The following is a 27,200-nucleotide window of genomic DNA, read 5'->3' as shown; positions in this document are numbered from 1 at the left end:
GGAGAGGCTGAGGTTGAACAGCGTGTTTAGGTGGGGGGTTAGTTCATTCTGTAGTTCATGCAAGACACAGCCTGGGACACCATCTGGCCCCATTGACTCTGTGTTTTTGGCTTTTGAAAGGGCTGTTTTCACCTGTGCGTCTGTGATTTCTGGGACACTACACTTTTCCAGTATTGTTGTGGGCCCTTTTGGGGGGTGAGAGGGGATGAAGTTTGCACTGAATCTATCTGCCAGAATGTTGGCAATATCAGTAGGTTCAGTATATTTTGTGCTATTTTGCACTAGTTCAGTGCATATCTGCGAGTTGCCACTTAGATTCTTAACATAGCTAAAGAAGGCTTTGTAGTTATCTTTTGAATCCTTGGCTATTTTTCTTTTGAAGTTAGCCTTGGATGATTTTATGAGGGACCTTAGTTTCTTACTGATACTGATCAGGGATGTTTTTCCTTCTTGGGATTTGCTTTTTTTCTGAACTAGTGTTCTCCTTCTATTGTATAGCCTGTTTATGGCAGGGTTCCAGCAGATTGGTTTCCTTCTCTTAGAGGAGTGAGTCTTGGTTTTGCTAGGGATGGCACGGTCCATGTATCCTTGTAGTTGCTCATAGAGTGCATTTGTAAAGGTTTCTGCATCTTGGGCAGCATTATCCTTTAGTGTGTGGGCTGTGAAACTTACCGCCTCTGTCTTAAGTAAGGTGAAGTTTGCTTTAGAAAAGTTTTTTACTGTGATTTCCTTAGTTGGGGGTGGTGGTGGGGTGTGGATATCCAGAGTGATTAGTTTATGGTCTGATCAAACCAGTGACGGGTGTGGAACACCTGTCACCCATGTTGGTGAAGGCCATGTCCAATATGTTTTCACCTCTGGTAGGGGAGTTTACCAGCTGATCCAGGGCATTTAAGTTGATGGATTTTAGGAAGCGCCTGGCCTGGGAGTTTGTACTCGAGTAGATTTTCCAGTTAATTGTAGGGTAATTGAAACTGCCCAATATCAAGGTGTTCGGTAGGACCTTCATGTTTTCCAGTGTCTCCAGAAAGGTGGAGTGGTGGTCCTGGGTCATGGAGGGTGATCTGTAGCAGGCCACAATTTGCAATGCAGATTTGCCCAATGTTAGTTGCACATGGATGATCTCAGAGGTATCATGCTGTGCCACTAACCTGAAGATGTAGGTATCCTTGATGAATATGGATACACCCCCTCCTTTTTGTGTTTTGGTCCGTGTTCTGTGGCCAAAATGTATGGTATGAGTTGTAGCCTGGTAGTGCTGGGGTGCTCTCTAGAGCCTTGGACCAGGTTTCAGTTACTGCACAGATGTCGACGTTCTCCATACTGAGGAGTGCTTCGAGCGCATGCATTTTGAGATTTAAACTCCTGGTGCTGAGTAGCATAACCCTCAGTTTTTTGTTAATTTTACTGTTTACGGAGGTGGGTTTGACTTTTGAGCCTTGCCTAAAAAAGGCCCTATGGGGGCAGCAAAAGCTTTGGCCAGTATTCAAAAGCCTAGGGGTGAAAGGTGCAAGCCATCTCTTGCAAAGCAACGCGACTTGTCGTATCATTGTCATATCACTCAGACAATATATGTTTCAACAAACTCTGTTACACCAACAACTGTGTCAGTTTATAGCAGCAATATTTCATATACGCCTCTGTTTGTGGGCCTCTGTCCCTCAAGTATGTCAGGCTTTGTTCCGATGTTATGCAGTAAGATGGTGATAGGTGGGGTATATAATTCTTTAGTGGCTTCATTCCTGATACCATCCTAGTGATTTATGAGACTGCCAGACATGTAATGTGTAAGAGGCCTGATATATGATGACAAAGTATGGACATTTTGTAGGACTCTGACCAGTTTACATATCTGTGTATGTATGCCAATTGTTGACAGACTGTCAGGATTGTGTAACAGTGTAGTGTGTCAATGTTATCTGGCCTGCATAGGGAAGGTGTTACATGTATGTCTTAGGTCTGCTTTTCTATCTGCCTGTGAATGCTGCTCCACTCTGTGGTGGTGTGTCAACTGTATATGTTTATAGGGACAGACTGAGACATGTTCCATACCACGGTCAGCCAAAATACTACAGTGTGACTTGCACCAGGTCTATGACAATGGATCAAATACACTAAATATTGAATGTCCGGAAAACTGAAAATGCTGGTGATAGAAACTCATTTCATGAGATGACAGTATAGTGAAAATCAGGAAATTTGCCCTTTCCTCAGTGTAGTGTGATCTCAGAGTTAGTATATATATTTAGCAGGGGTGGGGGGGCACCCCCCCCCCCCACACAAAATGAGTTTCTATCACTTGCATTTTCGATTTTCTGGCCATTCAATGTTTAGTGTATTCGATCCGTTGTCATAGACCCACTTTGGCCACTATATGTAGGGGTAGGCTGTGAGTGGCAAACATGATGGGATATTTCTGTTCAGAAAGTCCTTATACTGTACTGTTCATTTGTTTTCACAGTAAGTCACTGTGACTGTGTTGGAATTGGTTGTGGGTATGCATTTTGTGCTATTACATCCCTGTAGTGCCTGGTATATTTGCAGATAAAAGTGTAATTCCCCATACTGGATTTTGTTTACTGTTGTGTCAGCCTGACTATACTTTGGACAGTGCTTGGTGACATGTTCAGGAGCTGGGCGTTGTTTCCACAATGTGATGTTATGTCCAAATATTAGTAGGATGTACTGTTGCCTGGCCCCCATAAGTGTTGTGTATTTCTGACACATAAGTGGGATGTGTGGATTTCAGTCGCTAACTACTGTAAAGTAATTTATTGTTGGACTTGTGCTATTTCAGTAACTATATGTTAGGACGGGTCCCCTACTAAATCCCAAACGCAAAGAATCCCGATGCCCAAAATACCGAGACGAAATGCCCGAAACCCCACATTACCAAAACGTTGAAAGCGCAAAATTTAAAATCACAAAACTAATACATACATACAGTATACACACAAACATGCACACACCCTCACCCATAACCAAACAAACCACCCTACACTAAAGATAAGCGGGGGGCTTCACCCCCCTGCACCCCCCATGTGGGGGGCTGTGCCCCCCACATCCCCCCTACTTTATTATTCTATCTCTTAGATCGCACAAACATATACACAAGGCAAACTCACACCCACACATTACAGTCCCTCACACACACACACACACACACACACACACACACACACACACACACACACACACACACACACACACACACACACACACCACAGTCACAACACACACTTACACACACTAAAGCCCCTCACAAACACACTTACACACACATACTTACCTGAACCGTAACACTGGAAGCGCTAACTCAAAATCCCTTAACATTGGGATTTTGAATTTCACCCTTCTGGTCTTTCGGTAATGTGGGGTTTCGGGCATTTTGTCTTGGTATTTTAGGCATTGGGATTCTGTGCATTTGGGATTTAGTAGGGGACCCGTTAGGACATACATGAGGGTGTTACTGCAGCAACTGTGTCAGCTTATGTACTCCAGTATTTCAGATATGTCCCTATTTTCATGGCTTTCAAACCCCACTTTGTCAGGCTTGGTCTAGATTCATTGCAGTAAGGGGTTCTGAGGCTACCTCTTGACTGGCCAGATTAATTTTAGACTGTCCAGGTTTATTTGTGGTATGTTCCACAGATTCATTATTTTATTTCTTTGTTCAGTTACTGTGATGATCTGAGGGTGTCTGACAGTAAATGGTGACATAGCATTTCATTTTGAGTAGTGAAATCCTTCGAACGTGTATGCTGAAACAAACCCTGTCATTCTGGCAACATTCTACATTTATAAGTGCAATGATTAAAATGATTCCCTAGTTTTCAGCCATTGTCCCCCCATTTGGACAGCCTTTGGCCAGATGTATTGCAGTATGAGTTGTACAGGTATGGTTCTGAGGTATGAGTCCTGTAAATGTTATAAGCATATATATTATATATCTATATATATATATATATATATATATATATATATATATATATATATATATTCACTAGACAATCTCAAAATATTGAAATGTCAAATTTTGAATAGTGAAAACCCACATACCCGAAAACTCAAAACCACGAATACCACAATTGCAAACACACACACACACACACACACACACAAACCAGCACATAAACACATACAGACACACACCTACCTAACTACACTAAAACAAACAAAACAACACACACAAACACAAAATAACACACAAACACACCTATCCTACCTATAAGCAAGGGGGCAAGCCACCCTGCACCTCCCCATGTGGGGGGCTGTGTCCCCCACACATCCCTACTTATATATACTAATTCAAAAGTCGCACTAAACACACAAACACACAAAAAACACCACTACACAATCACACACACTAAAATCCCTACCCAATACCCTTACACAAACACCACTTACCTGAAACCCTAGATAAATCCACATACCACACTGCACATCATGAAAGCAACACCATGATAGTGGATTCATTTCCGCATTCAAAATAGTGCAGTTTTGCGTAACTGCACTTTCGACTATTCAGTCTCGAAGTACTGAAATTCAACATTTCAGTACTTCAGGATTGTCTAGTGTATCTCTCTCTCTCCCTATATATATATATATATATATATATATATATATATATATATATATATATATATATATTTTTTTTAATATATTGCTATACTTATAAATGTTATTTTACTTTTTTATATCATATATCTTTATTTATATATAAATATGGATATATTTTATATGTATATCTATTTATATTATTGATATATTTCCCATATATATATATATATATATATATATATATATATATATATATATATATATGCATCACCATACATATATACGTGTGTATTTGTACATATAAAAAACCTGGGTTGGAAGGGTGGCCTAATGGTTAAGGTGTTTGCCTTACAAACACAAGGTGCAGCATGTGAGTCTCACAAGGGATAATTGGCTAAGCTTAAAATGGCTCGCAAGGGCAGTTAGCTTAGTATGAATCTGAATTTTACTCTTCAGAATGTTTCTGTACTGTTGAATGACTGTACTGCAGAATATATGTGATAAACACCACTGAACTCCCAAACCCCAAATGGCCTAGTAGTATGTTGTCTAATTATAGTATAAAGGGTCCAGGGTTCAAGTTCTGATAGCGCCAGTTATTTTGTTGCTAGGCAGAGCACACTGTGGATGACACAGAGTAACTAAAGCAGTTATAAGCGGTTTTAAGTGGGTTTGCGCTGAGCTAAGAGAAGCTAAGTTACACTTACGTCCTTTTGGCTTCGCTTAGGTCCGCTTACGTCCGCTTAAACCCATGCTACTTTTAAAAAAAGAAAAGAAGGGGGACAGGAAAGTGATGAAATGGGGGCAAGCAGGGGGGAAAACAAGATGAGAGGCAGCTAGGGATGTACAGGACAGGTGTAGGAAAGAACCATAGCTCTACATTTCTTCGGCAGCAACAGCTGATATCAAGTTGGGCAATTTGGAATTTAAAGCCTCACACCCCACAGGGATGGGTGTGGGTGACATATAATAATGATCATTAGTGGGGTAGATTGAGTAATGGAACCATGTCTCTGGGCGAAATGAAGAGCTATGTATGGGATGTAATTTTTTTTTTTTGGGGGGGGGCAGATGCCCCCCCTTTTTTTTTCAAGATGAGAGTGGGATGTTGAGGAAAGAGTGTAGGTAAGTGTGGAGAGGAAAGATTGGTAGGAGAGGTTATGTTGGCAGACAGACAAGACACACAAGACAGCAGACAGGGGCAGTGTGACACAAGGGGAGGAGAATCCTTGGATGGGGAGGGTGTTTGGGAATTGGATGCCCATGAGCTTCCTTGATGGTAGTAGTGGGAATGATGTCCCCACCTGATGGCAGTCAACACTACCCCTTCACGGCCCTGAAGGTGGCTGTGCTGGGGGCTGAGCTGGAGGGGACAGCTGCCCCTCAAGCTGCACCAGTCTGCCCTCCACCTGGCGCAGTCAGTCTTCCAGCTACAACTGGAGGACACTGCGCACCATGCCACGGACCTCACGCCACATGACGAGATATTCACTCCGCCCGCATGCAGGAGGTGACTGGGCCCCATCCCCTGCAGCAGTTCCATGTGAGGGTGGTGCAGGACCAGCAGATGAGGTAGGTCTGGGATGGGTCCCAGATGTGCTGGGACCCAGTGCCTCGGCCACAACAATGGTTATTCAACAAGGTGTGTTAGTATGCACACATTTTCAAATATAATAACCAAAATGGAACAAAGGTCCCAAGAGTAGGTTTTTGGAAAAAACATACCGTATTACATGATTTCCAATCATTGGAGCAGATGAGTGGTGGGGGAAGAGAAAATAATTCCATTAACAACTGCATTCACTGATGCTTCTGAATACACTACTGTACTCTACAGTTCTACCCTCGCTTAACCTCTACCTGGGCCATGGAGCTACTAAAGCACATACAGACCTGTACATATGTGGATCTGGACTACTATGGGGCAAGGTATGACAACTCTAACTACATGGGTATAGGGGACTCATACCTGTCATACTTACTGGTACAAATAGCAATGTGTTCCCTGTCCTGCTGTACGGTAAGTGTGCTTTTGGCATACTTGTACTGTGATGTTATCTGGGTGCAGGTTTGTTGGCAGCATTGAAAACTATGAGTGACAGCATGACACTTGAGAGGCTTGTATTGGACAGATTGCATAGTGCAGATGGCTAGCCTGCTTCTATTTGCAGGACTAGGGCTGCTCAATAGAACATTTGTATACATTTCATACATATACCCATCATACTGCTTCCACATTTCATACATATACCCATCATACTGCTTCCACATTTCATACATATACCCATCATACTGCTTCCACATTTCATACATATACCCATCATACTGCTTCTACATTTCATACATATACCCATCATACCGCTTCCACATTTCATACATATACTCATCATACCGCTTCCACATTTCATACATATACCCAGCATATCGCTTCCATATTTCATACATATACCCATCATACCGCTTCCACATTTCATACATATACCCATCATACTGCTTCCACATTCATACATATACCCATCTTACTGCTTCCACATTCATACATATACCCATCATACTGCTTCCACATTTCATACATATACCCATCATACTGCTTCCACATTTCATACATATACCCATCATACTGCTTCCACATTTCATACATATACCATTCATACTGCTTCCACATTCATACATATACCCATCATACTGCTTCCACATTCATACATATACCCATCATACTGCTTCCACATTCATACATATACCCATCATACTGCTTCCACATTCATACATATACCCATCATACTGCTTCCACATTTCATACATATACCCATCATACTGCTTCCACATTCATACATATACTCATCATACTGCTTCCACATTTCATACATATACCCATCATACTGCTTCCACATTTTATGCATATACCCATCATACTGCTTCCACATTCATATATATATCCATCATACTGCTTCCACATTTCGTACATATACCCATCATACTGCTTCCACATTCATACATATTCCCATCATACTGCTTCCACATTCCGTACATATACCCATCATACTGTTTCCACATTCCGTACATATACCCATCATACTGCTTCCACATTTCATACATATACCCATCATACTGCTTCCACATTTCATACATGTACCCATCATACTGCTTCCACATTTCATACATATACCCATCATACTGCTTCCACATTCATATATATATACCCATCATACTGCTTCCACATTTCATACATATACCCATCATACTGTTTCCACATTCATACATATACCCATCATACTGCTTCCACATTTCATACATATACCCATCATACTGCTTCCACATTCATACATATACCCATCATACTGTTTCCACATTTCATAGATATACCCATCCTACTGCTTCCACATTTCATACATATACCCATCATACTGCTTCCATATTCATACATATACCCATCATACTGCTTCCACATTCACACATATACCCATCATACTGCTTCCACATTTATAGGTTCATAGGTTCATAGGTTCATACTAGGCTATCTGCCCTAGGGCATTTATAAGCCTAGCCAGAATGTGTTTGGCTTTCGCCACCCATTTTAAATTTATTTTGCTATGCCCTTTTTCGAGGTTAGTATACTGTGCCTCTGTCTAACAGTGACACAGAAGTGATACCCGGGGTAAACCTACGATCTCCCATCCACTCATCAGGATTCCTCTTGAAGAGAGTCAATGAGGAACTCTGCCTAACCTGGACTGGGATTTTATTCCAGATTGAAAGGAGCCTCTGGGTTATGAATCTGTCCCTCCAGCATGTCCTATTTATTTCAGTGCTGAGGTTCAAGTCTCTCGAGCGCGTAGCTCGATGGGATTTGGATTTTCTGAGGTGCAGCATGTCCATTAAGTCCGGGTTGGACTTGGCTTTATATGTCAGGCACAGATTGCCTCTGAACAGGTGGTATGCCACTGAGTAGAGCTGCAGTTTCTTTAACCGGGCAGCATATGGCATCTGTTTGAGCCCTTTGATCCTCTTGGTGAGGTACTTTTGGGGTCTTTTCAGTTGCTGCAGGTGTCTGGTAAGGTACATCCCAAAAGGGGCATTGTACTCAATTATGGGCCAGATGAGGGATGAGTAAAGAGGCACAATGACCTCCCCTGATCTAGATATGAATCCCTTCATGATTAGGTGGGCTATATAAAATGTTTTTCTAACCACTTTGGCCACGTGGTTGTCAAATGAGAGATTGCTATCAACTTGGGTCCCCAGGTCCCTAATTACTTCTTCTGTACTTAATGGATTACCACCTATGTGGTAATTTGTGGGCACTTTGTTTTTGCCAAAGGATGTGACTATACACTTTTTGGCATTTAGCTTGAGGCCATGGCTCTGGCACCAGTTGTCTGTTTCTATGAGGCCCTTTTGGAGGATGCTTGTGTCGGCTGGAGAGTCGATTATGGCGACCAGTTTGCAGTCATCTGTGAACTTGGTCAGCCACAGTCCTTCCGTGTTGGCCTGTACCTCCGAGAAATATATACCAAACAAGAGAGGTCCCAGGACTGAGCCTTGTGGGACACCACTTGTAACTGGTTTGGAGTCTGACATGGCTCCAGCAATTCTAACCATGTAGGTTCTGTCCTTGAGCCAGTTTGCAATCCATCTAGTGACATAGGGGTTTATATTTAAGCTGGTGAGCTTATCTATAATGCCCGAGTGGGGTATTGTATCGAAGGCTTTGCGAGGTCGAGGTAGGCTGTGTGGACAACCTTCCCCTCGTCAATGGCCTTGGTGACTGTTTCAAAGAAATCAACCAGGTTTAAGAGGCAGGATCTGTCCTTAACAAAGCCAAACTGGGTAGGATCCAGTGTCTGTAGGTCCCCAATATCTTTATTTATGAGGTCCATGATGATCCTTTCCATAGCTTTGCAGACCAAGCTAGTCAGGCTTATGGGCGATAGTTTCCAGGATCCGTTGAAGCACCACCTTTATGGAGAGGGACCACTGTTGCTTTTCCCCCACTCTTTGGGCACATATCCTGTAGTAAGGCTGAGATTGAACAGTAGTTTTATGTTTGGGTTTAGCTGTTCTTGGAGTTCATGTAGGGCGCAGCCGGGACACCGTCTGGTCCCATTGATGCTGTGTTTTTGCTTTGGAGAAGGCGGCTCTTATCTGAGCATCTGAGATGTCAGGGGCAGCACTCTGCTGGGATAGATATTTGCCCTTTTGGTGGGAGGGGGTTTGCGCTGAACCTGTCAGCTAGGATGTTGGCAAGGTCTGTGGGTTCAGTGTATTTTTTGTCATTTTGGACTAATTCTGAGCATATCTGGGAATTACCACCCAGGTTCCTAACATAACTAAAGAAAGCCTTGTGATTATCCTTAGTGTCCTGTGCAATTTTTTTCTCGAAGCTGGCCTTAGACAATTTTATGAGTGCCCGTAGTTTTTTGCTAATACTGATCAGTGACGCCTTCCCTTTTTGGGATTTTGCTGCATCATTTAGTAGCTTCCTCCTTCTATTGTATAGTTTATTTATGGCTGGGGTCCACCAGACAGGACATCTGCCTTTGGAGGATTGGGTCTTGGTTTTATTTGGGATCGCATGATCCATGCATTCCTGAAGGTGTTCATAGAATGCGTTTATAAAGGATTCTGCGGTCTGGGCCATATTTTCCACAGGCCCGGGGGCTTTGAAGGATTCCACCTCGGTTTTGAGGAGTGTGAAATTTGCTTTAGAGAAGTTTTTCACTGTGGTTTTCTAGGCAGGGGGTGGGGTCGGGATGTGAATATCCAGTGAGATTAGTTTATGGCCTGATCTTACCAGTGAGGGATACACTTCTGGTCTGGAGCATAGAGTCCCCATGTTGGTGATGATCAGGTCCAGTATGTTTTCCCCTCTTGTGGGAGTGGTAACAAGTTGTTCCATAGCATTTGAGTTTATAAATTCTAGGAACCTTTGTGCTAGGGTGTTGGAGCTAGAGTAATGCTCCCAGTCTATGTTTGGGTAGTTGAAGTCGCCCAATATAATGGTGTTTGGAGAGACCTTCATATTTTCCAGTGTTTTCAGAAAGGCCGAGTGGGTTCCTGGGTTTGGGAGGGTGGTCTGTAGCAGGCTATAAACTGGAAGGCAGTTTTACCCACTGTTAGTTGCACATGGATAGTCTCTAATGCTTCGTGCTTTGCCACCAACCTGGAGGTGTGGGTATCTTTGATGAATATCGATACTCCCCCTCTTTTTGTGGTTCAGTCCAAGTTTTGGGGCTGAAAAGCATGGTATGAGGTATAACCTGGTAGTGCTGGGGTGCTCTCGGGAGCCCTGAACCAGGTTTCTGTTACTGCACAGATATCGATGTTCTCCATGCTAAGGAGAGTTTCGAGTGCGTGCATCTTGAGGTTTAGACTTCTGGCGTTGAGTAGCATTACTCTTACTTTCTTATCCCTTGTGATACCTACAAAGGTGGGTTTGTCTTTTGAGTCTTGCCTAAAAAGGCACTATGGGGTAGCAAGAGCCTTTGCCAATATCCGAAAGCCCAGGGGTGACAGGTGCAAGCCGTCCCTAGCAAAGCATCGTGGCTTGTCGAGCATATCATCCCAAGCTGACAGGCATTGGATCCCCTTTGAATGACACCAGTACTTAAGCCAATTGTTGAAATTGATCATCTTGTCTTCATATTGTGGCATCATTCTTGGTGAGGGTAAGATGCTACTCAAGGTCAGGGTCATACCGGCCTGGGCTACATGCTCAGAGAGCTCCTTTATGTCTCTTTTCATGTAGTCCAGGGAGGTATGTCTCAGGTCATTCACACCAGCATGGACAATGACTGAGTCATATTTTTACTTGCCTTGGAGTGACCTGAGTGCTTGTCTTATGTGGCGGATCCTAGCGCCCGACAGGCTGCTCACCATGACCATCTCCTTGTTCAGCCTGGTGAGTGGGACGTCAGTGTGCCTGACGATAGAGTCACCTATTACAAGTGTATCAGGTGTGTTGTTTAGTCTTAAGGGCTGTGACTGTTCGGCACACTGGCTTTGTGAGATATGTGTTGCACGTGTTTTGTTTTGGGGTAGCGGTTGCTTGGGTGTCTGCTTTGGAGGTCTCTGCTGCTTAGGCAGATCTTTATTTAGAGCCTCCGAGTATGTTTTTGTGTGATTATGTGTTTGGTTTGCTGTCGTGGTAGGTCTGTGTGAGACTGGAATTGTAGTGAGTGTGGTTTCCTTCTCCTCCTGACTGGTTATGCCAGTACTGAGTTGAGAGAGCTTAGCCTCCAGTTTGGCTATATGGTTGCATCTCTCACATGTGCTGGAATTTGTTGGGAGGAAGAGAGGGTTGTCTGTGTACATGAGGCAGTTGTAACATTGCCTCAAGATTCCCAGATTCACCAGCTGGACCGGAGAGGAGATTGACAACTGACCTTTGGACATGCTAGAATAATATTGGGAATTCCTTAATAATTGAAAACAAGGGCCAGTGGGGAGTGAGGGTGTAGTGCTTTTAATTTTTAGTGCTGACTTATATAATTGCTTTAGAGCGCAAGTGCCAGGTAACTTAAGTGCAATGTGTTACAGGTAACCTAAATGCAAAACGACAAACAGTAACTTTCTTTCAAGTGAAACAAGGAAATAAGTACAGTAAGCAATGCAGATATCACTAGTGATCCACAGAAGCTGAGAAGCGGCGTATTAGCGTTCAGGAAATAACAAGCAAACAAACAACAAGCATATAAACAAAGCTAAATTCAGCAGGCCTGGATCTAGTCTATGCTAGAACAAACAAGGTGTACCAATTTCAGTAAGATACAGTTCAAATATTCAGGCACTATAAACCTTTAACCAGAAATTCCCAGCTCAGAAGGGTAGAGTCCAGCCTCTTCTCCCACAAGAGTGCAGACCACGAACCTTCTTAATGTAAAATAACTGGCCTGAAGCCCAAGTGCCTAAACCAGAACTAATACACTTTAAGAATAACAGACACTGGGCTCTCAATCAGCAGTTCCCAACTTAGAAGGATGAAAGCTACCTGTCCTGCCACCACAGTGCATGCCACAAACCTTCCTAATGTAAAACAACTGGTCTGAAGCCCAAGTGCTTAATCCAAAAGACTTAGAATGATAGCTACACTTTAATCAAGTTACTACCAAGCAGTAATAAATACAATTGAATAATTTAGAGAATGCCTGGATTAGTGCTCAAGTTACACAAACAAAGCTAGATCCAGCAGGCCCGAATCCAGTCTATGCCACAGCAAACAAGGCGCACCAACTTCAGTAAGAAGCAGTTCAGATATGCATGCACTATAAGCCTTTAACCAGAAATTCCCAGCTCAGAAGGGCAGAGTCCAGCCTCTCCTCCCACAAGAGTGCAGACCACAAACCCTCTTAATGTAAAATAACTGGCCTGAAAGCCCAAGTGCTTAAACCAGAATTAATACACTTTTAGAATAACAGACACTGAGCCCTCATTCAGCAGTTCCCAACCTAGAAGGATGTAAGCTACCTGTTCTGCCACTACAGTGCAGATCACAAACCCTCTCGGTGCAAAACAACTGGTCCGAAGCCCAAGTGTTTAAACCAAAAGGCTTAGAATGAGTTACACCAAGCAGTAATAAATACAATTGAGTACTTTTAAGATGATGCAAAAGTAAAATAAAGTAGGTAGAAACATAAGTACAGTAAAAGCAGATGATTTTTTTTTTTTTTTCTGAACAAGTGCTGAGATCAAAGAAACAGATTTGAGTGCTGAAACTAGAAAACTGGCTAGTTATAAGAAAAAAAAACTAAGCTAGAAGGCTTCCTTCCAACACAGAAGGGCTTGGGGGCTCAGAAGCCTACAAATAGTCTATACCACTTAACAGGAAAGGCAGGAAACAAGCTTAATTTTTTTTTCTGTTTCCCAGATGCTCTCTTTGTACACAGTAGCAGTGCCTGAAATCAGAATATGATCTCACTGCACTCAGTTGAGTGAGCAAATGAGATGGGCCCAGAATGAGTATCCAAATACAAATTTACAAGAGGGGTGGGCAATTTCAAAGTTACCAAGATTAACACCAAAACAAAAACAGAGATTTCATACATATACCCATCATACTGCTTCCACATTCATACATATACCCATCATACTGTTTCCACATTTCATACATTTACCCATCATACTGCTTCCACATTCATACATATACCCATCATACTGCTTCCACATTTCATAGATATACCCATCCTACTGCTTCCACATTTCATACATATACCCATCATACTGCTTCCACATTTCATACATATACCCATCATACTGCTTCCACATTTCATACATATACCCATCATACTGCTTCCACATTCATACATATACCCATCATACTGCTTCCACATTCATACATATACCCATCATACTGCTTCCACATTTCATACATATACCCATCATACTGCTTCCACATTTCATACATATACCCATCATACTGCTTCTGCAAATATTTCTTTACCTTTTGTCCCTAAGAGGAAAATATCTGTTCACAGTAGATGAGTGTTTCTACAAATATTCAAGTTTACAGCTATAGAACTAGGAAGACATGTTAGTATTAGTCAAAGGATTCGAACCATGGTGTGTGTGTGCAAAAGGGAACTAGAGACCTAGAACCTTATCAGACTGAGCTATTGGGAAATGGCGTGTGTTACTTCAGTTCTTTCTTTCTAGAATGAGAGTGTGGCCTAATGGTTAAGGTGTTTGCCTTACAAACACAAGGTGCAGGGTTTGAGTCTCACAAGGGATAATTAGCTAAGCTTAAAATTGCTCACAAGGGCAGCTAGCTTTGTACTAATCTATGAACCTATTAGGTTAATGACATCCTATTAGGTTAATGACATATGTGTTGCTTCAGCATACCTTTGTAATAACATAAAACTTTAGGAGGTGGGAGGATGCCCTAACGGTTAAGGTGTTTGCTTTACAAACACAAGGTGCAGGGTTTGAGTCTCACAAGGGATAATTGGCTAAGCTTAAAATGGCTCACAAGGGCAGTTAGCTTTGTACTAATCTATGAACCTATTAGGTTAATGACATCCTATTAGGTTAATGACATATGTGTTGCTTCAGCATACCTTTGTAATAACATAAAACTTTAGGAGGTGGGAGGGTCCCCTAACGGTTAAGGTGTTTGCCTTACAAACACAAGGTGCAGGGTTTGAGTCTCACAAGGGATAACTGGCTAGACTTAAAATGGCTCGCTAGGGCAGTTAGCTTAGTAATAACCTATGAACCTACATACTTTTCTACACACTCTACTTTTGCAGTCTGCACCTGTTAGTGTCTCACACTTTCCTGTACATTGAGTACTACATACAGCTGAAATGCAAAGGTTAACACAAGGCAATGGCAGGAACACAGTACAACACATTAGTGAAGAAAATATTTACTTTTGCATTTTGTAAGTTATTTCAGATCCACATTCTAAACTGTGCAGACAAACAGTGCTACATCACTTCACCTCAGTTACTGCATGCTGCAGCAGCTATACAATTGTACTTTTCAGATACAAGACAAATGAACCACAACAGTTTGTGGTAGCCAAATTTATTATTTTTCAAATGACAACACTTTCTATAACTCAGAAATCCAGAGTTACTATTACTGCATGATCTGCACAGGAGGACTGCTTCTCATTTATAACTGTTACAGTAGCCCTGACACAGCAGTTTCTTAGCAGGTACTTTTAGACAACCTAATACATATTCTTTTGTTTCTCTCCTTAATTGTACCTTGTTTGCTACAAAACTCTGTATTGCACAGCAGCCAAGACTACTAAGTTCTAACAATGGCAGCCTGAGACATGCATTTATTCAGTACAGTTAGAACATAATTATATATACAAACAGCACTAGGTTTACTATTTCTGGTTTATTACAGCAGATATTACGAATATTTCTGTACTCACCAAAGTCTTGGCGCAGTCGGACCACAGCGCTGTGCATGGGCATCAATATCTGCAGCCCTCTCAGCGGCAGTTGTATGGGGAAAGAACACACATTAAGCCCACCTGTACAGTAAAATATACAATTTTTAAATAATTATTTACAAATACACAGAGTGGATACTTACAAACATCTGGGTTCATGCTTCTTGAATCCAGTGGGCCAAAAGCTCACCCCTCCTATGCTTCAGGTCATCATAGTGATGCTGCACCTGCTCACCCGTTCGGGGAATGACAGTGGCACTGATGAGATCATGTGCCAGATGGTCCCCGGCCTCTGCTTTGTACTGGGAGTCCTGGTACTGGCCTTGCAGCAGTTTGGCTTCATGGTCTTTAACAAGGAGTCCAACCATGACCCTGGACTCCTGGATGCCCCAGCATTGTGCCTGAAACCGAACTCCTTCTCCTACGCCTGACATAGTTACTACCTGCACTGATCAGACTTAAAGAGATATCGCTGTATTCCCACCTGTGTGGTTTAAAACTAAAAAGTTGGTTCTTGAGACTGTCTTCATAGGTTAGTGCTAGGATATCTGCCCCTGTATGCTGTTTTAAATCTAGACAAATTTCCCATACCAGATGTAGGAATCAAGTGTTGTACCCTGGGTTTATGAGGTAAACACCTTAACCATTATGACAATCCTCAACCACAAGTTAAATTCTCAGTATAACATTATCAGGATTAACTTTATAATCTAGGATTACTGAAATATCAAATTTCAGTATTTTGTGGCGATAAAGCCAAAACCTCACAAACCCGAAAATCCAAAACAGCAAAACTCAAAACCGTGAACGTAACCAAACAGTACACCATACATACAAACACAAATACACCCACTTCCCGACACTACAAAAAAGCAAAACTACACATAAAAATACAACAAAACAAACACACACACACACACATACACACACACACGCACACACACACACACACACACACACACACACACACTTCCTATGAGCAGGGGGGCAAGTGCCGCTGCACCCCCCATGTGGGTGGCTGTATCCCCCCATCCCCCCTACTTATATATACTAACTCTGAGGTCGCAGTACACACCAAAAGACAGAAAACCCACCACCACACATTTTACACCTCCCTTGCACAAACACACATGACATACATACAAACACCACCACTCACAACACTGACACACTCACACTCTTACCTACCTACCCTAACCCACAACCTACAACTCCCCAACACACTCACAAACACACAAACCCTCCCCAAAACCCATAAAAGACATAACACTTACCTAACGCACTATATGTACTACGGGTCCGACATTTCCAGGTTTGCAATTTTCGTCTGTCGACATTATGGCCGTTCGACTTTATAGTCTTGAGATACTGAAATTCGATATTTCAGTAATTCCAGATAATAAAGTGAATCCCTTTATCCCTTTATACTCAAGCAGGAAATTTAAATAATCACAAATATAAATAAACTGATTCTGATTTATATCTGTGATTGCAAAATAAAAAAAAAAGTTTTGAAACCCACCCAACTGCAAAATCTAGAACATGGCATAACTACTACCTACCCCCTATTTTTAGATGGAATGCTTATCCCACAACCCTCTACAAGGGGCTATAACCCCATAATCCCTAACATAAATATACTTACTCCATGGTTGGGCAAACAAAGCCAAAAGGAAGCCACCACTTATTATACCATAGCTGACAATCCTTAATTTGAGCATAGCATCATATGATGCACTTACTCACTAACACCCTGGGCAGGAAAGTCTGCATGCAATAAATTGCATGAGCGATGAACTGAAATTCACAGAAATACACACAAACACACACACACACACACACACACACACACACACACACACACACACGATGCATGGGTATCTGGATGTGTGTGCACAAGTATACAAAACATACAGTGACTTTATTTGAACAGAAATCCCCAAAACAACCAGTTCTGCAAGTGAGATTTCATTGTAATTTTTGATTGTAATTATCAGTATCGATGCTTGTCTACACTCAAATAGCATTTTGCATTTATTACATGACCAAATTCCATTGCATCAATCACAGTTCCTTCATTCATTTAAACTGTCATTGACTCAGAATTCATTCATATTTATATTCATTATCATGTAATATTGTTATCCTTTACATAGCCAATAAATAAAAAAAAAATTGATATAGGATTAATGTGTCAGTAACTTAAAAATATTTGCTTGTACAACTAGACCTTCTCCTCTCCACTGTCAGCTAAACTGATTAGACAACCTTCTTCTTGCAGCCTCAGAAACCAAAAACACTCTGCCCTCCCCATTCAATCCCCCCAAGACTAAACTCCACTGCACAGATCCCATTGCATCTGTATAATAGGTCCACAATGTTAAGCAAGTACTCCATCACAAATAAAAGGCACTTTATATTACCAAAAAATTAGGCCTCAGCTTAAGGCCCCCCTATTCTAGTCATCCAAATATTGCTTCTTATTCAATTGTAAAACCTAACCTGAGTTACGTCTCTCTCTCTCATTCTCTTACTAGGCGCACTCTTACTGTCCCACACAAGGCAGTTTCTAATGCACCGATCTTCACTTCTACCTCACATAATCTTTTGCTTGATATAACTTTTTCCACCTACTAACAACTTCTGTGTAACATTCTTCACTCATTACAGTTAAGATAACAGAAAGTTGTAATTACGACGCAGACACCTCACTTTCTGCATGCAATGTGTCTTGCATTTTGTAGATAAAGTATATTATAATTACAGACACTATTTACATTATCATTCACTCATGATGGTATTTTACAGATGTGAATTTTTATTATACATTTGCTGTGTCTCACCAAATGCATTTCTAATTTTCTTTCTATTCCCGAGTTGAAACTGAAATTGTTCACTTGTGATTAGTGTTCTACCTTGGCAAATAAATTTTAAATAAATAAATAAATAGTCCAGAATATGCAATCCCCAGTTATTCTTAAATTTTGAATAATGAAAACATTAACATTTGAAGTCCTGCAATAAAAGATTTTCTTTATGCTTATATATATATATATATATATATATATATACTTACTGTAAAGTTTGGAAACCTATAATCCTCCATAGGACTGCTGTCTAAAGACCTTATCCACTAGGCCTATATAAAAAATAATGTAACTAAATACATGCATGCTTCCCTCTATTGGTCAAAATCAAATATGCAGGCAAACTGAACATACATCTACTTTTTGAATATCTATCAATGTAGCCATATAACTTATAAACCTTAGAAAGTCTTAATAAATGTAATTTATGCATACATTAAATATGCATATGTGTGTGTATATACAGACACACACAAATATATATATATATATATCACATGCACACATATAAAATACAACTCAGATGAAGGATCTGAATAGTTGACTCAGACCAATGTCAGCATGACAGTTAAGTGAACGAACCTAAGTAAATTGACTCATAATACTATCTAATCAAAAAGATCATACTAAACGGGTTCAGGCAGCTAGGCAGCAAGACTTTTCCCTGTAGTCCATTTGGATGGGCCACATGGCTGAAATGACATTCAGCTGCAAAAATGTGGCTGTTGTGAATTCCCTTTGGGCAAAGAGAAGAATGTGGTGCTGTGCCCACGGCTTCAATAACCAAATGCACTGGGGTAATGTCTATGGCCCACAAGACATGAGACAGCAGGCAGTATGGCAGGCATCTGCAGCAGGCTGGACAATGGACATGTCAGTGGTAGTAAAAATGCAGTGCATATTGGGTATTGCTTTTATAATTGGTGTGTGTAGACCACTACCCCCTTCAGTGCCTAGGGACCATTGCCTAAAATGCATACTGGAGCCTAAATGTGACTACAGGAGTATGCAAGATTTCCTCCATGCCATAGCACACTTAATACATATTGTAGTTGCATAAGCATGTACTGTACACTGAGCACATCACTCATTACTCCTTTCTGCCCCCATGTACTTGGTTATTAATACTATGGGCACAGCAGTGTGTACTTCTCTTTGCCCATCCGGAATTCACAACAGCCATATTTCTTTGCAGCTGCTTCAGCCATATGACCACAGCCAAATGTCCCACAGGGAATCTCTTGGTGCCTAGGCACCTGAACCCATACTAAATGTACAGCAGCTTTGAATTATTCAAAAATAGTCTAAGTAATATTGCCCAGTACTTAAGTCAAAAATATTAAATAAACATGACTGAAAAAATACATAAGTTATGTTAAAGAAAATGGCTAAGTGCTGCTATTAAAATATGTATTTATATATTTCCATCTAATGTAAATAAGAAAGAAAAAGCCAAATGCTGCATATCTAAGGCAATTTCCTTATATAAAACAACAAAAAATATGTAAACAACTCCCACTACCCAAAATCTTTTTTATGTCTACAACATTTGATGCCATTTATTCTCATGGAGACCACCAGTCATTAATTCATCCATCTCTGTACCAGTGAGTAATATGCATTTGGATGTTTCTGCATATGTCTAACTAAAGAACTACATAGTTTACAACTGATGTCACTAATATTTACAGAAATCCTCTGCTCCCAGGGTCTAGAGGTATGTCCAATATAGAACTGCAACAACAAACCACTACGTCTATCACCCATTCTGTACTGCATGCAATTACATGTTTAATTTTATATGGCCTTGAAGTATTCACTGATGTAAAATGTTCTGTTTTACAAACATTTGCACACTGTGAATATTTTTACAAGCAAAACATCCTGTTGATTTATTGTCTATATATATTTTCACGTGTAAAGATCTTTAATTCCAATTTAAATTTTAGCCACTCACCGCTGTCTCACCATACTCATCTGTGATAACCCTAAGTATGCCCGGCCGATATTGTATATATACATATAAATATACACATATATTTCATATATATATATATATATATATATATATATATATATATACATATATATTTCACATATATATATATATATATATATATATATATATACGGGTCACTGTTAGAATATCAAAACAATGTTTATCGAAACCGTGTTTTGGCAGACACAATTTAGCAAAAGTGCATTTTATCGAAAATACACTTTTGCTAAATGGGGAGTGGGAAATGAAAGAAGGCATGCAGTTGATTTACAACTAATGAACCTATCACTGATATCATGGTACAGTGGGGATAATTTTCCTCACTGTAGTGCTATCTTGGAGGGAGATTAATAAAGTAGGGGGATGTGGGGGGTTGCAGGGGGGCTTGCCCCCTGCATAATACTGTTTAAAGTTTTTTTTTTTTTGTTTGATTTCTTTAGCGAAAGTGCAAAGTCGACAATATGCACTTTCGCTTAAGTGTATTATCGGAAACACAATTTATTTTATTTATTTATTTATTTGCAGTTGGTTTACCAGGATAGTCCATTGGGTCAAAAGAACCCGTTTTCAATGGAGTCCTGGGGAGAAAAGCTCCAAAAAAGCAATAACAAACTAGGTACAAACAGTGTCATGATAAATACAATAGTACAAGATACAGACATATGAGTTGAATCTTCAGGAAACAAACAAACAATACTCAAAATATTTAAAAAAATAAATTCAAACTTTAGGAATTCAAACAATACTATTTAGAGAAGAGTGATGTTGCTTTACACATACAGAGTGGTTATTTTGTAAGGACAAAAGCTTATAAGGTACAATCAGGTAACATGAGTGTGAAGGGAGATGTAAATACCATATTTTTATGAGGGTGGGAGCAAGAGCATTCCCATTTGGCCTTTTATGAGGGTGGAGCAAGAGCATTCCCACTGGGACCTTAGATACATATGAAGAGATTTTTTAAATATGTTATGATTGAGAGTAGTGCGAATTGATGGTGGAAGTGAGTTCCAGAGACGAGCTAGGTTAAAGGATAGTAAGTTTTTGCCTGGAGGACGAGTTGGTTTGTGTACTTCTAATAGGTTTTGATTGTTAGACCTTAAAGCCCTATTGGGTAGGTGCATCCTGAAGGTGGAGGACAGGGAGGGACAGAGATGGGTTAAGAATGAGCTTGTGGGCTAAAGTTATCTGAGTGTAGCTGAGTCGACTAGGTAACTCAAGCCAGTTTAGTTTTGGAGAGAGGTGCAGTGGTGGGTGGAGGACCTGTGACCGTTTGCGAACTTAGCGATTTTGTTATAGCATGAAGAAAGTTGTTTTTTTTAGAGAGGACTGAAGATTTGTTAGTAAGGAGCTTCATAGAGAAGGGAGGGATAAGAAAAGAAGAGGAGAGAGTAATTTTAGAGGAGCATGTGAGGAATTGATTTTGACGATAGAGCATGCCTAGTTTTTGATGGTTTTTTTTGATATTTAGTTGTAGATGGGAGTTGAAGTTAAACTGGTTATCAATTTGGACACCAAGTAACTTGGTTTCAGTCACCAGTTCCAAGGATGAGTTATTTTCGCTAGTAATAGAGAATGTGTTCATATCGAAAGGGGTAGTTTTTGAGGGGGTAAATACCATAAGTTTAGTTTTGGAGGCATTGAGAGCTAGGTGGTTTATTTTCATCCAATGTTCAGTAATTGAAAAAGCTTCTTGTGTAAGCTTTTGGAGCATAGAGGGAGATGTATCTGAGCAGATAATGGTAGAATCATCTGCATATTGGATGATGTTAGAGAATGGAATGGATTTGTGGAAGTCATTTATAAATATATTGAAAAGAAGGGGACCAAGAATGGAGCCTTGGGGAACTCCGGTAGGGGTACTAAGAAAGGAGGAAGTGGCCTTTTTCCATTTTACAGCTTGGAATCTGTTTGATAAATAGCTAGAGAACCAGTTCACGGAGGAGGAGAGAGGTGAAGTTGTGAAAGTTTAGTTAAGAGTAGGCTGTGTGAGATAGTATCGAGAAGGCTTTAGAGAGGTCAAGTAGTAAGGTGGAAACAATTTGGCCAGAGTCCGTGCTTTATTAACAGTCTCTAGGTAGGAGAGTAGGGCTGTCATAGTGCTATGATTTGGTCTAAACCCGTGTTGAGTAGGGGTTAGAAGGTTATTATCTAAGAGATGTGGTAAGAGTTGGAGTTGGACACATTTTTCTAGGAGTTTAGAAATGGGGGACAGGATAGCAATGGGACGGAAATTGTTGACGTTACAGTTGTTACCTCCTTTATGCAGAGGAATGATGAAGGCTTGTTTCCAGAGTTGGGGCACTGTACATTCATGGATGGAACGGTTTATTAGAATGCTTATAGGATAGGCAATTACTTCAGCAGCTATACTTAGGAAGTAAGAGGGAATGTTATCAGGTGCATTTGTACATGGCTTCAATTTCTGAAGGAGTTTCTTTATAGTAGAAGTGGGTATTGGTTTTAGTGAAAATAGAGTTGAGTGTGGAGAAAGAGAGTTGGAGGAAGGTAAGGATGATGTGGAAGTTGGGATAGGAGAAGAGCTAGAGGATAGACTGTGAGTAGATGGTAAGGGGGGAGGAGTGATAGTGGAAGGCGGAGAGTTTGCAGGAGAGTGTGGTGGTGAATTAGATGGTGAGGTGGGACTAAGGAAGGAGGAAGTTAGCTTGCTAATAGATTCAATGAAAAAGGAGTTGAATTGAGTAGCTAAGTCTAAATCAGGGACATTTGGGTCTGGGGTAGGGGTGTGTGGCTTACTGGGATTAAGGAGGGTAGAGATAATAGACTTCTTTACTTTATTTCGAAGTGTTTTGTAATCAATATGGTGTTCAGGGGTTTTGTTTTTCTGATATAGTCCCCAGGCTTTATCTCTGAGGCGCATGGTTGATAGTGTGTTTTTGGTAAGCCAGGGGGCAGAATTATTTCTTATTCTCTTTGTCTGCAGGGGGGCTTGGGAGTCTAGTATTTCTAAGAATGTTGAGTTAAAGTAAGCAACTGCATCATCTAAGGCTAATGTCCGTAGATTGTTCCAGTTTACTGCTTTTAGAGAATTTAAAAAGGTTGTTGAGTTAAAGTTTTTGTGGTTACGGGTAGTAATGTAATTGTGGGTGTGGTGTATGATACAGGGAAGTCGGTGAGTGAAGGTGGGCATGTGATCACCTAGAGGGTTGGGAAGAGTACCACTGTCTGAGAAATTATGGGGATGTGATACTAGAATCCAATCTAGAATGCTGCCACTAGAGAGTTTTTTTGATGGGTGTGTAACAGAGTTGATAAGCTGGGAAAAATTATATAGGTTGATGTTAAGGGGGGTAGTTGGTGACTGGATGGAGGCCCAGTTAATATTTACATCTCCTAAGATTATGGTTTCATTGCTGATGTTGTTGGAGAGCCAGGAGAGGATATCTTCAAGTGTGGAGATATTTTCTCCTGGGGGGATGTAAAGGGATACTACACATATGTTTTTATGCTTATTAACTTGTAGGAGAGTTATGAGTAATTCAGCATTGTTAAATTGTGGGATAGGTTTGTTGTAGGGAGTAATTAGTAAGGAAGATGAGTAAAGGAGTGCTACTCCACCTCCTTTCTTGTGGGACCTGTCTTTTCTAAGAATTGAGTAGTTAGCTGGAACTATTTCAGAGTCTTTTATAGAGGGTTTTAGCCATGTTTCTGAGATAGCTAGGATGTCAGGTTTGTTATCGTGAGCCAGGCATGGAGGGTTGCGACTTTGTTGACTATGCTTTGGGAGTTTATAGCAGTAAGTAATGTAGGTTTGTGTGTGGAGGTGGGGGTAGAGGGGCCTGGGTTGGGATGGATATCACCTGATAAAGACTGGTAATCAGATGAAAGATAGGGTTGGAAAGGTAATGTAGTAGTTTAATACGAGGATTGTGTTTTATTGTGGTTGAAAAGGGTTCTTGGTTGCTATGGGAATGAGGTTTTTCTGAGTGGTGAGCAGTTTGTATGAGAAGAATAGGAGATGTTTTATAGGGTAAAGATGGGAGAAATAGAAGAGTGTGAATGTGTTAGAGGGGAACTAAGATGGTTAGTTATGTGATAGAATTGTGTGTGGTGGGGGTACAGGGTTGGGTGAGGTAGTGAAAATATGAAAGTTTAAGAAGTAGTAATAGTAAAATAGAGATGGATGAAGGTTTCAAAAGCATGTTGATTTTGGTTGTTTTGTTGTATAGTATTGTAATGGTTCTGAATATATTTATAGGGAATATTATGCAAGGTTAGTATGGTAAAAATTGTGAAAATAATGGGGAGTATGGAGTATGTGGGGTGGAGGGGTGTGGTAGTTGGAGAAGGTGTAGTGGAGCAAAGAGGTTCAAGTAGTAGAGTGAGAGTTTAAAGTTGTGGGTGAAACAATGAGGGAAAGAAGAGGGTGTGGAAAAAGAATGTAATAGGATGGAGTAGGGTGTGTCTAGGTTGTAGGCGGTTGATTGGTGTAGAGTGGAAGAGGGTGTGGTTACCAGAGGGATACAGGTAGAGGTGCTGGGGGCGGGTGGGATTTGGGGGCAGGGTAGGGGGCGGAGTGAGCCGAAGGCCGAATGGGCGGAAGAAACAGAAGAAGATGAGAGCCAATCAGTGGAGCAAGGATTACAGAAGAGTAAGGTGAAGCAGGGTAAGCAGGGCTTCTGGATGTAGTATGTATATATGTATATAGTAGGTAGAGAAGGGTAGTAAGGTATAGGAGAGAGAGAGAGAGAGAAGTGAGAATAAAAACTGAGAAAAGCAAAGAGTGAGTAAAGCAAAAGGCAAATAAGAGAGGGGTGGGATGCCCTCTAGTGGCCAAATGCTGAATGCACTGGCCCACTAGGGAAGTCTATGGACTAAAATAGGGTTGAATTAAGGAAGATCTAGAGAAACGCAGGGAGTTAGAAGCAAGTGAGAATGGAGAGGGAAAGTTAAGAGGGGTTTAGGCTGCTGGATGCCCTGGCAGGGAGGTAGCTTTCACAGACTACAAGCAGGAGTTACAGAATACTGAAGCTTAATTTAGCAGCAGATACACATACTTCTTCAAAATTCCTGTAGGAGACACCTGGTCCAACTTTCCAAAAGGGGGTCGAGGCAGCAGAGCAGTATACTGCTTGTGTATAAAATGGATGTAGTAGGTGACTTTGGTTAGGTGTTTGAGTCCACCCAGGCGAGGTCCCAAGGGGAAAATGCAAGGGAATGCAATTCTTCAAAATTCCTGTAGGAGACACCTGGTCCAACTTTCCAAAAGGGGTCGAGGCAGCAGAGCAGTATACTGCTTGTGTATAAAATGGATGTAGTAGGTGACTTTGGTTAGGTGTTTGAGTCCACCAGGCTGAGGTCCCAAAGGGAAAATGCAGGGGAATGCAATTCTTCAAAATTCCTGTAGGAGACACCTGGTCCAACTTTCCAAAAGGGGGTCGAGCAGCAGAGCAGTATACTGCTTGTGTATAAAATGGATGTAGTAGGTGACTTTGGTTAGGTGTTTGAGTCCACCCAGGCCTTGAGGTCCCAAGGGAAAATGCAGGGGAATGCAATTCTTCAAAATTCCTGTAGGAGACACCTGGTCCAACTTTCCAAAAGGGGGTCGAGGCAGCAGAGCAGTATACTGCTTGTGTATAAAATGGATGTAGTAGGTGACTTTGGTTAGGTGTTTGAGTCCACCCAGGCGAGGTCCCAAGGGGAAAATGCAGGGGAATGCAATTCTTCAAAATTCCTGTAGGAGACATGGATTGTGTTTTCGATAATACAATAGTGACCCCATATATACATATATTATATATATATGTATGTATATATATATATATATATATATATATATATATATATATATATATATATATATATATATATATATATATGTATATATATTTATATATATATATATATATATATATATATATATATATGTATACATATATTTTATTTATATGTATATATATATATATATATATATGTATATATATATATATATATATATATATATATATATATATATATATATATATATATATATATATATATCTATACACACACACATATGTGTATATATATTGTATATATATATATATATATATATATATGGATCTAGGACGTTTGCTCGACTGAGCAAACGTCCGAATCCATAAAACCTGAACACACTTTAACGAAAGCGCTTTTATCAAAAAAAACTTTCGTTAAAGCGTGTAACAAAATAAAACAATAAACACTACACTTACACCCCCCCCCCCCCTACTTTAATATTCTCCCTCCGAGACCACACTGCAGTGGGGAAAAGGGAAATTTCCCTTACTTGCACCGTAGTACAGCCTTGGCAACAGTCATACTTACGTGAATGTGCTTCTTCGGTGAAAAGCACTTTTGCTTAAGTATGCCTGGCTGTTTGGATTTCGGTCATTTGCTCTGTCGAGCAAACGTCCTAGATCCATATATATATATATATATATATATATATATATATATATATATATATATATGTATAAAACATACACACACACACACACACACACACACACACACAAGGCAAAGGGAACTGCCTTTGCAAAATGCGCAAATGCGAGTCTTATCACAGCAGAATAAAAGACTTTTACACAGTTAATCCCTCGAGTCAATCAGGAAAAAGCACAGTAAGGCTTCTTTTATTTTATTTTTTTTTATTTAACATTTGTTGACCGGGAAAGTCCGACTAGGTTCCATAGAGCCTGTTTTCAGTGGAGGCCCGGGGAGAAATGCTCCAGATACATGTGTTCAGAATGTGGGAGGAAACCACACTACCCGGAGGAAACCCACGTAAAGGCAAGGAGAACATTCAAACTCCGCATAGAAGGCACCCCAGCTGAGAATCAAACCAGAAAACCTCTTGCTGTGAGGCAACAAAACAAAGTACCCA

Source organism: Protopterus annectens, chromosome 6.part0 (genome assembly GCF_019279795.1).
Source record: "Protopterus annectens isolate FY-2018-M chromosome 6.part0, PAN1.0, whole genome shotgun sequence".
In the NCBI taxonomy this organism is placed as follows: domain Eukaryota; kingdom Metazoa; phylum Chordata; order Ceratodontiformes; family Protopteridae; genus Protopterus; species Protopterus annectens.
Note: the sequence above shows the minus strand (reverse complement) of the source record.